At 36.2% G+C, this 18,063-nt stretch overlaps 1 protein-coding gene across 1 annotated transcript in view; it reads right to left on the bottom strand.

Annotated features, from left to right (window-relative positions):
• bsna (bassoon presynaptic cytomatrix protein a) overlaps positions 1-18,063 on the bottom strand; it is a 154,098-nt gene that overhangs the window by 104,566 nt on the left and 31,469 nt on the right. The gene's annotated exons all lie outside the window — the stretch shown is intronic.

The following is an 18,063-nucleotide window of genomic DNA, read 5'->3' as shown; positions in this document are numbered from 1 at the left end:
ATGTTTCTCCAAGCTCTTATGATTATGCTTTTATTTATTTATTTATTTTTTTTATTACAACCAAGTGTAACTCAGCTTTTATCACCACTTTCTGATTAAATTACACAGCCTTATTTATTTTCTATTTTTCGGTTGTTTTGTTTTGTTATATGGAAGCCTGACTCCTGGCAGTATCATTAGCAGCAATCTCATGGCTGTTTGTTGCTAATATCAGATAAGAAGCTTTTTTGTTGTTGTTTTTAAAGAGTTTTGCTTTCAGAAAACCTATAACATCATCTTCTGTGGCTGTGCTGTGAATATGAAGCCTCTTGTCAATGACAAAGCAACTGATAGCATAAAAAAAGATAAACAAAGGCGTTTAAAGGAAGGGGCATGCAAGTCATTATCTGACAGAAGTAGAACACTTTGATAGATTAGCTACTCAGGATTTAAATGATATTGGATTACCAATTTTAATGAAAATGAGTACTTAATGACATTCGTAAACTGATAAATAGCATTTTGAAAACATCAGCTGCCATCAGATATGATTATTTAAGTTAAATATGTCTGTTTCTATTTACGTGCAGCTCAAATGAAGTTAATTTATTCTTTCTTTTTCCTACTGTAACACCAGACAGTGCCACACATGTGTCAAGAGGAAGATGAAGCCAATTTGATTCCAGCTCCTGTAATTTTGTTCTCCTTTGCCTGAGCTTGTACAAAGGGAAGGATATCACATGACAATCTACTTACATTGTGAAATTGGGTCACAAAGTAGTTTTCTGTAGATGGTTTAGATATTTATAATATCACAGATTCCAAAATTATGCATAAACACGATTAGTATTTATAAAGAATGGCCATGATCATGTGTGCACTTTAAATAAAATCAGTGTATGAAAACAATTATTTGTTCTTATTATTTCTTAGGATTTTTGCTATAAATAACAGCAGACATCTAACAATCATGCATATGGATCTCTGGGGGTGTTAAAAGACCTCACTAATGAGCCTTAAAGCAGGAAAGGAGTATTTAAAGTTTTTTTAGTAAGTAAATTAAGTCTTCCCAAATCATTTCTGTGCTTCAGCTGTCTCTCTCTCTCTCGCTCTCTTTCTCTCTCTCCGGATCATCAGATCCACACTGATCCATATGACCCAACAAACCGATTATGCGTTCATTAGTTGCAGATAAAGCTGGGGTCCCATCCTCCTCCTTAAATGCTGATGTTCTTTATTCATTTCTAATTTAACACCCACTCATTAACAGCAAAAAAAATATAATGATCTGTGGCTTTTGTTGTTTGTCCCTTAAATTTCCTGGACTGAGAAATTATCTTCTATTTAGATTTGGTGTTTTTAAGTATATTGTTCTTGCCTTACAACTTTTAATTTCTCTTAGATTTTGTCCCCTAGCATGTTCCCTTCTTCAGCTTACTTAGTTCAGCTTTGTGTCTGTGCTTCACACCTGGGTTTCCATTAGCCACACCTGTCTTGAAAAAGTCATTACGACCATTAGCATATCCACTCCTTAGTTTTCCTTTGCTCAAGACGCTTATCATTATTTTGGTTGTGTCATGCCTCATTTCTAATGTAGACTTCCTAGACTTGTTCCAGTCTGGTGTAAGCCTTTGTGCAAGATTTTATGTAACCAAGCTTTAACAAAGAGATGCATATGAACACACAACTATAAACCATATGAACACACAACTATAAACCATATGAACACACAACTATAAACCATATGAACACACAACTATAAACCATGCTAAATGAATGAATATGTAAATTTCTCCCTTTGTGCATACACAGTTTTACTCATGAAACGCCAGATGAGTTTTACAGTTAATAAGCCTCCTGAGATAAAAGCAAAAATAAAAAAAACTGTAAACATGAAATTCACTACTAAACTTGGAAAATGGTCCATATTTTTAAAATGAGAATACTTCCTCATTCAAGACCTAACGGCACGCCAACTGACAGCTCATTCTCAGATTTGTCCTGATGAAGGGATTGCACACACCTACACACACACATTCACACACATAAAAGGCTCAGCATGATTACCATCAGCAAGCTTCTGCCCAGAAGAAAGTCATAAAACACCTAAACCTCTCACTACTGAGGCTGTGCACCAGAACACACACACACACACACACACACACTCACAAGTGGCCATTCTCAGTTCATAACTCAGGTTCTTATCATGTGATCTCAGTGCATGCTGCAATGCCACACAATGCAGCGTGCACTGAAATGCACACACACCTCCTGTGCTATTGATCCATTGCATCTCTTCACTGAATAACCTCAACTGGTCGATGCTATTGACCAGTATCCCACTATAATGTATGTTTTTTAATTAAAATCTGCCTCAGCACTTTCAGCCTTGTCCAATATGTTCATATGAACTCTGTGCAGAGGTGTGCATGAAAACATGTACACTTACACATAAATAGATAGGGTTGAGGAGGGTGAGGATGGGGGTGAGCATTTAGTTGTGATGGTCAAGGTCACAAAAGGCGACTATGGAATATATTATACCTGTGATTGTCCTCACAAAGATAGCAAATACGTATCTGTGTGAGTAAAGGCACAACTTCTGATTAAAAGCTCTACTGTTCGATCAATAACAGGTTCAAGTCAGAATAAAAAATGATACCAGGCTGTGATGCAATGGATGGATGAGGAAAAGTATGGCCTCATAAAACATTTAGACGTGTTTGGAATATAGCAATGCAAATTGTTAATGTAAGAAAGGAGGAATACTGAAGCTGAGAAAGAAATAAGATCAAGAAATTAAACATAAGATGGGAAAACCAAAGAAAAGAGATAAATCAGAGGCCAAGTGACTGGATTTCTATGCATTTTTAATGAAATGATGAAGAAAGTGTTTATATTTGCTGTGCGTGGGTCAAGCAAACATGAAGGATGCCATTAGCAAGTGTTACAGCTTTGTTTTACAGCGTTAAAAGACCACATGTTTTGTTACAATGCAGAATTTCATCAGAGGAACATCAACAACTGATCACTGTCTACAAATCAAAAACTCAGTATAACTTTTTTTATCTTTTACACAAAATTCATTTCAAATTAATGGTAGAATTTAAAGATTTCAAGAATTAAAATTGATAACATATTAAATGGATATTCAATTACTTTTAGGTGGGGGTTGTGTGAAGTACTTCTTACTACTCACCAAAAGTAACTCAACCATCAAAAAAGTCATATGTGTCAAAGTAAATGTTCTGTTGTGATTGCTGCACCATATTAATCTGTATCAGACAGTTTCACTGATAACATGGACCAAGTTACAACACGGTGAGGTAACACACACCGTCTTACTCTGCCCACGGACTGAGCTGCAACATGGACATTCTGCAGGTAGAAATAAAATATGAAATTGTTAATGCTTGAGTTTGTGTAGATGGGGGAAAATGAGCTTTTCTGGTGACACCGCAGTAGCTGCTAAGATCTTCAAATGTCATTTATCTGAGACTAAGCCACATATAATTAATTTATAGGACACTATTAAATAAACAATAAAACAAATTCAATACCCTTTTAAACCTGGTTTAACCCTGGTATAAAATACAGACCATTAAAAAAAGTCAGCAAATTTCTAAATGTATTGTTTGCTTAAAAATAGAGCCAGATCCTCTTTTTGATCATTAACTTTTTAAGCAGGTAAAAAATAAGAGAGAGGAACATTTAAATCATAGTGTATCCTCATAAATATAGTTTTTTTCCTGCTGCAAAAAACACAAAACACTATCCACAAACACCAACACAGAGCTTATTGTTTCCAAAATACAATCAAACCTTTCTTCTAAATAATCATGAAAACTGCAAAAAAGGCTATTGAAGCCCAAACATCTGCACCATTTCACTCCTATAAGGCGCTAATGAATAAAGCTACAGAGAAAGAGGAGAGCAAGATGAGCTGGAGAAGATCAGTACAAACTTCAAACTGACAATTATTAATTGAAGCAAGAAAATTAAAATGTTTTTACACTTATATTAGAGATGTCGTCCTGCTACATTTTTGGCTGGGATCCAAAGAGAGGATCTTCAGATCTCACAAGAGAGATATCTAAAGCCCAGCTACATTAGTGTTGACATTTACTGAAAGTCCTCAGGGAGCAGTAAAATGTTCAAATGGGGAGATGGACTGCATCTGAAGTGTCTTCTGACATCAATCTCTTTCAGTAACCTGTTAATGTGTTCTAACATTGACATACCTGATCATAGTGGTCATGCTCACATACTCTATAATATGTTGTGTTGTTTAAAGATGTGTTTACATGTTTACAACTACATGTGGGCTGCAATGTGAAAAATGTTGCAAAGCTTTATCACAGGATAAGCGCTAACAGAGTTTGATTAATTGATTTAGAATTTTAATTTTCTGCTTTTATTAGATTAGATCTGCTTTGATTCCTTTGATGACTTTAGGCACACAAAATATTGGGGATATTGCACCAAAGGGTGTCTGTAGTCTTCAACAGTAAAAGGCCGATAGCACATCTTTCCTCCCAGTAAGCCAGCCAGACAGCACAGTTTTCTGAGGCAGGAGGGTGTGAACGAGTCGTATCACCTCCACCTCAAACACTCTTATCATATAGTGACAGCACCCAGCCATCCTTTTAAAAACCTCCTATGGCCAGTCTCTCCCTCTCCATCAACCACTGCTCTTCTTCTCTTCTTTCCGCTTGTCCTTTTATCTACAGTACGACCTTCCTTCCGGTGTGAGGAAATAGTGATAGGAGTGGACATCAGTGATGAGCATGTGTGTATGTTTGAGTTTGTTTTTGAAAGCTAGGATGATCAGAAGTGTGCAGGCACATTAGTGTGTGTGAAAGAGATCAGAAACTCAAATGGAGAAGAGTTTTAGAGGATTGTAACAACCAGTTTCAGGTTACAGACTAGCAGCTTATATCAGTTTCTTTTAAATATAGTTTTGGCTTTTTTCTGCCCTGATAACTGTGGTTATTATTTAACCTTAAACAGGTTGCAAGTTTAACCCAAACCACAAGGTTTTCCTAAACCTAACCAAAGCCTGATGAGAATTTCACAAAAGTGTTAAGCAGTTTATCTTCTTCTGTCTAAAAGATTTTATTCCTCTCAGTTTTATAACCAAGCAATTCATTTACAGCATAAATGATTATTGCTTCATAAGCAAGTTTTCTTCTTGCTCTAATCCAACTCACAACACGTTGATGGTTGGAATAAGCCTGCCAAGTGGCTAATCCTCCACTTCAAAGTCTCCTTCACTATGGGAAACATTAACCTCTGAGCTGGTAGTGCTCTTGCAACAAATATCTGCACAAAAAAAGCTCCCCTCATTAATAATTAGGCAGGGACATCATCACTGAATACTAGTCTTAGCACAGCCAAAGCCAAAGTTTTAGCCAAAGTTTTTCTTCCTCAGTGACACAATTTTAGGGCTTTAATTTCAGTGTGAAGTGAAATGTCAGCTAATAGAAGACGTAGACTATTCACAGTAAAGAAATAAATGCCAGTTTGCCATTAAGGAGCAAAGAGAAACATCAACAGTATTTTTCCAGAGAGCAAAAAGACATTATCAGACAATGCCATCACATTATGGTTATGTGGTTATGTCAGCCTTATGTCGTCATGCACCTTTTTTTTTTTTTTTTTTTTTTGGACAGACTGGGTCTGTCTCTCTGTCTGTCTCTCTGTCAGTCTGTTGATATCTGGATGCTCCAGCAAAAAGTATTAATAATTTAAAGCAACTCATTATATATTCCTGCTAACTCCTGAGGTTGCATCTACACACAAACTTGCATATGTATATGTGTATAAGTTTGAGAGCATGGCATTAAGTTATGAGCAGACTATTGCTTACATGTGACTGGACACATGTTTCTGTGGTTATATATGGTTATATGTGTTCTCTCATACACACTTGTACAGTGAGTGTGAGAGTGGGTCCAGGTGTGTGTTGCTGGCCTGGGGCTTCCTGCCTCCTCCTGTCGACTAGCTGGAGCCTCTCTGATGCTCTGTTCTCATGGTTAATGCATGCGGAGAGAGAACTCTTGTCCCTCTGGTTTTCCCTCTTCTCTCTTCATCCTATCCTCATTCCCTAGAATAGAACTGATCCTCAACATACTGTACTTGAGGAAAGATAACTCCCTCTTTCTCTACCATCTCTTGTGCACACCTCAGAGGATGAGTTAGAAAAGCATAAAGAGAGAAGCCAGGAAGATAAGAGACGTGGACTGAGGGAGGAGGCGGGTGATAGGAAGAGAGGAGGGCAGGGAGTCCCCTTTGAGAGAAACTCTTTTGTCCATCATTGAATCTGAGTTCCCAAATGCATTGACCATTCTTTGTTATTTAACTTAATCTATTTTATGGATCTGTGGTTACCCATTTTCAAAAAGGTAACTTTTGCTTTTTCATGGCAGCTCCTGACATTCTGCAAATTTGATGCAAACCTTTGAAAAATCCAGACTTTTTTTTTTATTATTTTTTGTAATTCTATACCATCTCCAATATGTCAAATCTAAAATTATCAGAGATTTAAAATAAGATTTTAATTTAAATACGGAGAATGTGACGTTGACATAATTTTTTTAACACTACAGTTAATTTGCTCTTACGTTGTGTTTTGTTTGCACAACTCTGGAATTCTAACTTCAGGATAGAGTTTCTTAACCGAGATTGTTGTATCTATCTCCATTTCTAACCCTCATTACTAAATGTTAAATATCTGCACATGTAAAGCTTACAAAAAAAACATTTTAAATTTTTTTCAATTTTAAAACACATCAGTAGTAATTCATAAAATCCATTGTATGTGACTTCATAAAATAAACCCATCATTAAAAGTATGGTCATTTTCTCGCCTCATTTTATCTTTTTTATCAAATATGTGGGTTAGAGTTTTTGGAGGATTAGTGTTTGGTATAAAACTGGCTTGTTATTTTCTGATCTTGCATTCAGTTGTACTGAGTGAGTCAGTCACTTTTATTAAAGTCCATTTCCTTTCTCATTTTCTTTTCTATCTTTCCCTTTGTCCATTAAATGTGACAATTTGTTGTCTAACAAAGACTAAACAAGGCAACAATGGTTGTAAACGGGAGCGCATTCCTAACAAAATAGCTCTCTGGTTCTATCAGGTAACTTTGTGTGATGCGCCATTTTTTGTGGTTTAATGTCTGTGAACCAGAAGAAAAAATAAATTTTGTGTTTATTTTTGTTGCTCAGGTGGCTTCCTGTGCTGAGGAGGTGCTACAAGTGCCAGATTAAAGAGGCAGAAAAGGCACATGGCACACACAAACACAGGGAAGCTATCACCATGATACTTCCTCTGGGCTATATTAGGAGATAATCCTGAACTGGCCTTACGATGACACATAGCGACACAGTTTTCTCTAACCCCAGCCTATCAGGGGGAAATTTATTAAATTACTATGAAGAAAGCAGTAGTCAGGTACAGTGGTGCCTGCTATAACGCTGTAATGCTTTACCTTTCTTGGCACTTAATACCTAGAAATATGGAAATATGCCATTTGGCATGTTCTTACCTCCAAAGTTCCACTGATTTAGCCTAATTATCAGTTTTAACTGGACAAGTCCCAGTAAAAGGAAAAAAAAGAAGAACAAAGGGTTAAAATATCAAGGGGCCAAACGTGATGTTCTGTAATGTCAGGCCATGAGTAGGCTTTTGAGCAAGTGTCATATCCTAAAAAAAACAGCCACACCACACTATTAAGAATATTTAATACAGACATACTTTTAATTTAATGGTATAGATTCAGTTTGACGTAATGACCAGTGCAACAAAACAGTAAATGTTATAAACACATTCTTTTCTTAATTACTGTACAGAATACTGTAATTCCTATGTGTGCACTCAGTGGATAAATGTCACAGATTTAACCTGTTCTAGCCACTGATTTTGTTGCTTTCCCAGTTTCAAACTGTCTGACTCAATCCTCTTCTGTTCTGCACTGTGCTGGGTTTAGCTGCTCATCCTGCCTCAGACATAACATATATGAAGATGTAGCTCCTAAAACTAAGTGATACTGGCAACATAAACCACCATAAATTGCAATAATAATTGCACATGGCTATTATTGTCTTCTGTGATGAAAGGGGTCCTGTTTAAAATAAAAATAGAATATTCCAATGACAATGCTACATAAAAGCAATCATAATACTGGGCTGTTTTTAGTTTTGAATTACACTGAGTTGTGTCAAACTCTTGAAGTATTTCTGGAATAGAAAGCAAAGGTCATTATTTCTAGGAACTGTCATTTGCATGCAAAATACCTTGAAACAAGCAGTGACAAGACAGCAGTGAGCTATGAGTGTACATTGAAAATAAAAAAATAGAAAAACATCAAAGATCTTGAACATAGACAGGCTGAACAAGCCTTGTTGTTTTCCTTTTTTAGTGTCATATTGTCAGTGTTTGCCTGGTTTTCACGTTACTGTAGATGCATATTTGTTTTTGTCGCTGTGTGTACAGTAAGTGTCCTCCTGCGGCTCTGATCACATCGTTGCCATCGCAGTCATTCCCGGCAGATTTCTCCCTGCTGATGTCCCAACATGCCCATGGTGCCTCACACATGGGGATATACAGCACTGCCCACCATCTCAGCCTACGCACATTCAAACATGCATCACAGATACGGCAACATTCACAGTGGGTGACCTGGTTTCCACGACAACAGCCATATTCACCTGTCAAGGTGCAAACATAAATGTGAGACCCTTAAAATATAGCAGATGAAAAGAAAAGGGGAAAGAATGAGTACAGGGAGAGCAGAGATTTTATAAAACAGAGGAAAGTGAGCTTTGTGCAGCTAATTGGAATAACAGTGTTCTATCAGAAGGAGGGTTAGATGTTTTATTCCCACTGGGGCCATTTACAGTCAGAAAGAGTCTGGTAAAGTTAAATTTTTCTCTATAGCAGGCATTAGTAATTCTGCCAGATTGTGATATAGACTGTTAATTAACAGTATTGGCAGATGATGACATCATCAAACACATTTTAAATGTAAGAGAAATTATAATAAGATAGAGAAAATGTCGAAGAGGATAAGTTTTAACACACGTGTGCCACTTGCTCTTTCTCTGATTAAGCAATAACTTACTAAGCTCCTGCGAACAAAGTAAGGAAATTAAAACTTGTATGGCCTTTTGAGGAAGAAAAATCTCAGGAATGTTTTTAGGGTGAGTCCAAAGTTTCTTGTATTTTGGTTGGATGGTGATCAACTAAATTCATCATAACAATCTTGTAAAGTCAATTTTTCCATCTTCTATCAGTTCATAGTAGTAAGTCTTGTCACAGTTAGTGAAATAAAAATATGATTACATCTGTGTAATAAGACAAAAATATTTTTTTTCTGTTTTAGTTTCAGTTGGCATAACTTAAAGTTGTCTTTGATTGGATATATATTTCAGCCTATAACATTATTTATTTATTTATTTTGTGTGTGAGTGTTTTTCCACCAAGCTGTCAGTCCAACTGGAGGCTTTTAAATAGGATTTCTGCAGTTTGGCTGAGGTTTATGTCAACGCTGGGGCTTTTGATTCGCCGCTCACTCAGGGACAGCCATGCATGACAGACTGCTCCCTTTAGAGAGAAAGAAGGAAAGAGGGAAAGAGAAGAGAGACACTAAAGATGTTCAGCATGAGAAAGTGAGAGGCAGTCAGAGAGCTGGAGAGGTGGATAAAGGGCGGACGGTAAATTAGAAAGTGAGAAAGGAGAATAAAAGAAAAAGGGCCTGAAAAACTGAAACAAAATGACAGGTGGCAAGAAAGTCATTTTTATTTCCTTATTTTTCTTTTCTGAGGGTTACTTAGTTCAACAGGGGAACAGGATATTTTCAAAACTGTTTGAAAATTGCTTCATCCACACTTTGGTGAGGTTAAAAGGTGTTGTTAGAGCAGTGATTACTTTCACTGCTTAAAATACAACTTAATTGCATGTCTGGATCCATTCAATCACCTTCAGTCTCTGCTAACTCTAGCATGCAGAGACAATTCTACATTATTTGTCTTTCAGGCTAGTGTGTGGTTTCGCCTGAGCCGGTGATTTTTGCAACACAATCAGGATTACTGTAATTCGTTGGATGCTTTCAGAACGTTGTGTAACAGTTTGCTAATCACAACTAGAAACAACAAGCTCCTCTTATAAGACTAATAATTAGTATTTGGGTTGTTGTAGCTAGGTGAGCTACTATAAGGATATCTCCAGGAGACAGAAACTAATATGATTTACTAAAATCTTGTGACGATGAAAATAGCTATGAACCTTAAAAGTTGTAAAACTTTAGCAGCACACATTGTACGCAACAATTTGCATTTTGTAACAGTTGCATTTAATGAAATATTATTTAAATAAATACTGTGAAAGTGAGAATTTTCTGCCTTTTTCCAGGATCAATGTGCTGCAGACATTTACTCAACAACATTCAATGACCTGGGCAGCAGCTGGTTCTTAATCAACAGAAAGGCCATTGTGCAGTGATTAGCTAATTCCAGTCACTACATTTATCACAGTTCAAGGTGTGGTCCTAAAATCATAATTATTACCCTCTGTCTACACTGATAAAAATACATCCTCTCATTTAGGCTCCTGCAATCGTGTTATCATTCCAGACAAAAATGGCTATTGTTTCCAATCTGAAGGGGAAACTGCTGTTATAGGGATTAATATATCATTTTAATAGCAAGAAATGTGTCATTCCTGTAACCTGTATCATTAGCGTCATAATTCTCACCAGGGCGGCTTTGAGGAATTGTACAGCCTGGATTGGAGCCCAGTATTGTCAAACATTGCGACTTTGAGTTTGTCTGATGGATGTGCTGGCATTTCATTCTACAGTATTTCTGCTTATAAAGTCTCCATGAAACAGAAAATTTAGTCTTGTTTTTACTCTGAATGTTAAAAATAATAATAATAAGGTCTAATGCTTTGCATATAAAGTTTGGAGCTAAATTAGGTTATAAGCTAATTTTTGGCTACATTTATTGGATCATATTCAAGGTTACATGAGACTACAATATAAACACATCTTTGAAATGGAGTCTAGTGCTTACGGGGTAAGAGGAATCCATTTTCATTTCAGAAATGATAAACTAGTGAATGTTCTCAAAAACATGTCAGGGGTTTGATATGTAGCCTATGTGTGATTCCATCTGTACATTTTTAAGCTAAACTTTAATTTAGGGTTATTTCAATGTGAGTAGTTTACAAAAAAATGCACCTGTGGATGTTGAATGTCTGCCTCATTTCATCATCTGATTGCACCAAAAGCAGGTAGAAATAAGAGTAATTAGGAGATGGTGTGAAGGAAAAAGTAGCAGGATATATGGATAATTTATTTCCTCTGTCAAACACTCAACTTGTTCCCCCTTTTAAAGTCACACTATGTAACTTTCCAACCTAAAAACGCCACATTCCTGACTGGTTCTAAGGCACACTGATATTCATTATGTAAATTCCTGAAGCCTTTGCTGCTCAGAAACGTACTGAGGCCACACTTCACAACTTTGGGATAAGATAAGACAAGACAAGATAAGGATTCACTGTCATTCTAGATAAATTGTACAATAAATTAAAATCCCATAACGAAGGGTGCACAAACAAAAGAAAACATGCACAATGAGGAAGGAAGGGAGGAGAAGAAATAAAGGAAAAGACAGAGCAAAAGAGAAGACAAGGATCATAAAGAGTCAACATAGGACTGACTTTTACTATCTGGAGAGAGCTCACAGGTAGGATGCAAGATGGATGCAGAATGAGGGGGGGGACCTCACTGAGTGAATCTGCCATAGTGCTTCTTTAACTGACCCTCACAAAGAAAAGTTACTGGACATGAATTGACAACAATTATTGTCTATCTATGAAGATAACGTAATACACAAAAAGATTGCTTTCATCACTAATTATTGAACACAAGGTCCCACTCATCCTTAAAAAATGGAGTGTCAATAAGTGCTACGACTGGTGAGAAGGAAGAAAAGAATCACAGTCTGCAGATTTCACCAAAAACGTATTAATCAAAAGCACTCAGACACACATATACATATGCACACGCAATTCTATTAGAGTCCTAAGTGCATGCTGTGTCTAAAATTAGCACACAGTCTGTTGAACAAACAGGCTACCGGGAGGAAGACATGCTGCCTAATGACTTAGATGGGAGGCAAGAGAGAGATAGATGCAGGTAGCAGCACCTTGTCACTGCAGCCAGGTCTCACTGAAAATCATGATACAGCTGAGAAAACTATGCATTCATAGACAAGAACAAAATCTCTATATCTTTAATGCCATCCAGCGTGACTTCCAGTGTAACGTTTGTGAATGGGATCAGTGAAATAAAGTTTTCCACTTGGCAGTCAGTTGTGCAGCACCATCCTCCCTCTCCTCTGACCTCCAAATGTGGACTTTGTGGACTCATCAAATCTGACCACAACAATGAAAATGTGAGTATTTCATAAAATGCTGTGACACTGTATACATCTGTGGGATTATTGTTGTGCTTTGTAATATGAAAAACTGTGGAAGATTCTGTCTATGTGACTATATCTTGTTTCAGCATCAGCCTACTGCACTGGCCAGTGTTAACAACAGTGACAGCAAAAATACCTTCAAACATTCATAAATGTTTTAGATGCACCTCTCTAAATACTTACACAAATAATATTATTATTACAGATTTAATTTGGGTAAATTATTAGTCAGTAACATATAGCCTAACTGCATTATTATGGAAGAGGTTTAAAAAAACAATTTATCAGCATTTTTTGTCACTTCTGTTTTGCTTTTCCTTTTTTAAAAGTTTTGCTTTTTTCTCCATAATGCAGACATTTTTTGTGATTTTTCTTAAGCTGCAAAGCCTTTGAGCTAAAAAGCTAACTTTCTGAGAAATAAACTGTTGCAAGCAACCAAGTAAACATGGGAATTACCTGCAGTTTTTAGCTGGCCCAAATGAATGACCCATTAATCGGCTGAGAAACGGGTGTTAAAGAGATCCACTTTATTTGAATTGGGTGTGGTGATTTTAGCCCTATCTATCATCATTTTCTAACTCAAACCAGGTTATTTCCTAAACCCAGCTAAGAGCTGACAAAAGTATTTTAAATTTAGGCATGTGTTATATGTATGTCTTGAACATGTGTTCCACGTTTAAAGGTACAAATTACTGCACCAGCCACTCATTCCTTATGAGGACTTTGTGGCTTGTTAAATAAATGAGAGAGAGACGCTCATATATGCCATATTTTCTTCCTGTTGCTGTTCTGGATTGTGTTCAAGGGTTTAAAACAAATGGCCCATTTGGTCAATTTTATTGCAGTGAATTGGCCAAATAATTATAATAATAATAATAAGGTAATGAGTAATATAAATAATATTGTAATGAGTAAAAACATCTAAATAGGTAGTCTTTTAAAAGTTGATGCTTTGTTCAATACATGAGACTTAAATGCAGAATTTAACAAGTATATTAAATATTTCTTCTTGACTCATTTTTTATTCCCTGTGCATTCACCGCTTCAGGCTTCAGTGCTGTGTGCTTTATAGGTGACTGTCAGTCCTATCAGTTGTGATTTAGTAACATTTAGATGATGTGGCAACCTGCAACCCATTTTGCAAATTATTTTATGCTGTATGCACAAATATACCACCACAGTGAGGGTTTTCAACATCTTTTCCAGGTGTTCTTTTTCAAGGGTTGAATAACCCATACAAATGAGTTGCAAATACATGGCATGTGGGTGTTTCAATATCCCTCATCCATATTCATAAGTGCTGCAACATTCAGGGTTTATCCTTTTAAGGTTCTAAACTGACATCTCCAGTTCACTACACACACACACACACACACATGCATGCACACACAAACACAATAGGTAATAAAAAGCCACATTTTCATTTGAGGCACAAAAATACGACCTGTAATTACACAAGGTTCATTACTAAAACACAGGTTGTCATGTCAAAAGGAAAAAAATGCAAATTTGCTTCATTTCTTTGAAAAACAGAATAGAAACAAACGGATGAGTTTGAAGTTAAAGACTATACTGTCACACATACAGTGGTGTCCATTTGTATGTGATGATCCATGTTTATGCTCTGTCAATTCATCTATATGCTAAATGTGACAATAAATATTTAACACATTCACAATCTTAATTTACCATAACTTCTCATGGTCAACATGAGAAATAAGAACAACAACATCTGAGGAGGAGGGGAACGACTTTTCTTTGGTAGTAAAAGACTGGACAAAAAGACATCATGACCAACTCATGGGCCAGGATGAAATATGATGTCACATAAAATGGCAGGGGGCCACAAAAAATTAACTAGAAAAATAGATTTAATTCATTTTTTTACAGACAACTTACAGTCCGTTGAAGTGATGCTGCAATCGTACGATGAGTCAAAATCAAGTCATTTGACGCAAAGGTCAATTAACACACCGAAATCAAAGTTTCATAAATGCCACCCTTCTTGGATTGGATGCATCTCTTTCTGAGCCCGCTCTTCAGCTGGATAATTGCTGTCACTCTCCTGGTTTAGTCTTTTATAGTTGTCTGATCCCAACAGGATATGGATGGGGATATGGATGGGGATATGGATGGGGATATGGATGGGGATAGAAAATAAGATAACAATTGAAAGTAAAATGAACTAAGTAAAATAATGGCAATAAAAGCTAGTTAAAGTATATATATGCCCTTAGTGCACAAACAGTCAATAAAGTACCTTTATGGTGGACCTTCAACATACAGCTGTGAAGGGATTAGATAAATCTTTGAGTATGCTTTTAACATAAAATGACAAACACAAAATGGCTCATCCTTCTTTATTTAGGGTTTTTCTTTATAACCCCCTCCTATTAACAGGTATCTTCCCTTCCATCAAATCAGCATAATTAAAATGTGAAAAACAAAGCTTCTGTTTGCATTCAGTACTATGTTCATGACATTGTGATTGTTAAATACACATGATGAAACAAATCTGACTGTTAATATTAAGTAATCTCTTTGGCTTGCCTAGCTAAGACTGCTAAATGTTATCTGATGCAAATTGAATTGGAGAGTTGTACGACAGATATGGAGCCTCGCTCTGGTAATTAGATTACCAGAACACACAGTACATTGATTAGCTGTGATAATAATGGACAATGTTCAGTTTAAGTATTAAGCTGCAGATACAACAATCCAAGAGTCCTGCCACAATTTTTACATTTTTAAATTAGAAAAAAAAAAAACTAAGGAAACTCTAAGAAAATAAAGTATTATAGTTATAATTATTAAGTTCCTTTGTTTGAGATTGCAGTTTATAAACACAGTAAACATGAACTTGTAACAAGATCAATAGAATTTCTTAAAGACTGGTTAATATTTGATTACAGCTTTTTTTAATGTTGCAGACTCAGTAAAGTTGACTTGACATGAATCTTATACAGCTACAAGTCGTTGGGCTACATCGCCTAATGTTGTTAACTGCAGGTTGAAACTGACTTTTTGGTTGTTTTGTTGTTTTCTTTTTAGGGTTAGGGGAACATCCATTTGCAAAGACAACGATAGAGAAGTAAGAGGGTGTTGATAGGAGAAGTTAATCCATATTTTTTTATGAACAACAGAGGGACAAGTTCATTAATCTGTATGAGAGGGAGGGAGTTGTAAATCAAATGTAGCAAAGCTTTGTGTGCAGGATGCATGTACGTATGATTTAAATGCACTACATTAAGTTTTGGGGAAGTTATTTATAACATATACATATGTAGTCAAATACTTGGACACACCTACTCATTCCAAATGGATAGGTAGGTGTGAATATATATTTCTAAATATGATAACCTCACCCAATTTCCTTCAATTAACTGTATACACTTACTGTAAGATGTGTGCAACAGGAGCAGAGCTTTCTTTCAATCATTGAGTGGCTGAATTTTAACCATGCTTTCCATTTTTGCCCTGCAAGAAATCCCTATGGGTCCCATCAATTGATTAACATGAGAATTTATTGCAGAAGCGCCATGCAAAATTATGCTGAGCTAATGGCATGTGTGTTCTGTGCTTGTGTATGCAAATCCTACTTAGAAAACCATCATAATGAGGGAATTTTCTAGAACGATGATTCACACTTAGATTTGGGCTGACGGCCCTCACAAAGAGATAAATAGAAGTATTTATATTTGTGTAAACATAAATGTAATGCATGTAGTGTTGTATGTTTTTTTCAGTCTATTTAAATCCCCTAAGTCGGACACTTATCACCTCCTCTGTCCTCTAGTTCATTAGCATTATCCACTAGTTTTAACTTGTAGTACTCACTCTGTTTCCCTCTTGCAGACACCCACACACACACACACATACTTACACACACACATACGCACACTGAATGTGTGTGTATGCTTGTGTAAATGAGGAGAGATCAAAGTTTGGTCTTAAAGATGATCCAACATGATCCAGACAATCGTTGACATTCTGTTAATACAGTAGCCAAAGAAAAAAGAAAAAGACATCACAACTAATAATACCTCCATGACAGAATGTGCTGAAAATCACTTGTTATCAACACTTGGTGTTTTGGGGAAAGTACAGGATGGGTTTTAGGTATTAGTGTTGTTTGTGCTTCCCATTGACTCATAAACCGGACAACGCTCAGTTGCTTCAAACACATTTTAACCAAAGATGAAAGAAGTTTGATACATGATTTTTTTAATGAAAATCATATTGTAATGGGAATTAAGCCACTATTAAGCTATTGCATATATTTTCATCTAAGAAAAACAAGTCCATCTCTAACACGCTAAGGGGCTTATAAACCAAACTGTCAGTCAGCCTTAACAAATGTCTGGAGCGTCACTTAGCGCCTGTCTCTTCCCTTTTTGGTGTGTAAATCAATGCTGGCTCTGTTGTAACACACCAGCATCTTTTTCAGCTGACTGAATGTGCATCAAGTTTGTTAGTGCGAGTAATTGTGATATGCCCTTTAACATATTTAAGTAATTGTGTATTAAATACGATCATAAGTCCAAAAACATTTTGTGAACAAAATCAGAAAATAATAATTTACAAATCTCATAAACCCATATTTTAATCCCAACAAAACACTAACAACATATTAGACGCTGAAACTGATGTTTAGGCTCATTTTCAATTTGCAGCAGAGGAGCATTTGACAAATTATTAGGTTAATTGGCAACAGGTCAATAAAATGACTGGGAAAGGAACATTCCAGAGAGGTAGAGGCTCTCAGACGTAAAGATGGGCAGAGGGTCACTAATGTACAAGAAACTGCATATGAAATGTATGGAATATATTTAGAAAAGTGTTACTTGATGTAAAATTCAGAAGACAAAAGATTTAAAGAATCGGGTGGAATTAAATCCTAAACCCATCAGGGCGTTGATAAATCATACCCTAAGATGTTGTCAGTTAGTGTAATACAAATAAAGCTGTATTGAATAATACACAGAGACTGATATTGAAGGTAAATAAGGCCAATATATGTAATAATACTTAAATACTTAGTTAAGGCGTTTTCTGCAATAGGTCCCTGAAATGAAAACCCTGGAAAACACAGACTTCTTATTATCAGTGCGTTATGTCAGTGCCCTAGCCTTGAATATCATTAGTCATTCACTATGCTAAATCATTAGCATGGTGCATTAAGGTAAATGATGTAACAGTTACACATGGACGATTTTGATGCCACTGGACTAAAGCAAATAAAAAAAATGAGACCCACAAAAACAGTTATTTGTTTAAACCAGCAGTGTTTACAGTACTGTTTACCAAAGAAAAGCCTCTGGATCTAACATCAGTGATAATCAATGTGAACATAGCTAATTTATCAGACATGGCCCCATGCTTCTATAGCTATTGTTTATGTTCCATGTCTTGAGTCTCTCCTGTCTGCCCAGGGAGACTGAGATTTAATATTTGTCACAAGATGCTGAAACCCATCTGACAGCCTGGACTCATCACCATCATTGATTCCTCCTCACTTTCTTAATGCAAAGTGCTGTAGTGTTTCACACACAGACAGACACTATCATAACCCATGTGTCATTCCTCTACACA

The sequence above is a fragment of the Melanotaenia boesemani genome, chromosome 13, assembly GCF_017639745.1.
Source record: "Melanotaenia boesemani isolate fMelBoe1 chromosome 13, fMelBoe1.pri, whole genome shotgun sequence".
NCBI lineage: Eukaryota > Metazoa > Chordata > Actinopteri > Atheriniformes > Melanotaeniidae > Melanotaenia > Melanotaenia boesemani.
Note: the sequence above shows the minus strand (reverse complement) of the source record. Positions and strands in the feature narration are given on the sequence as shown.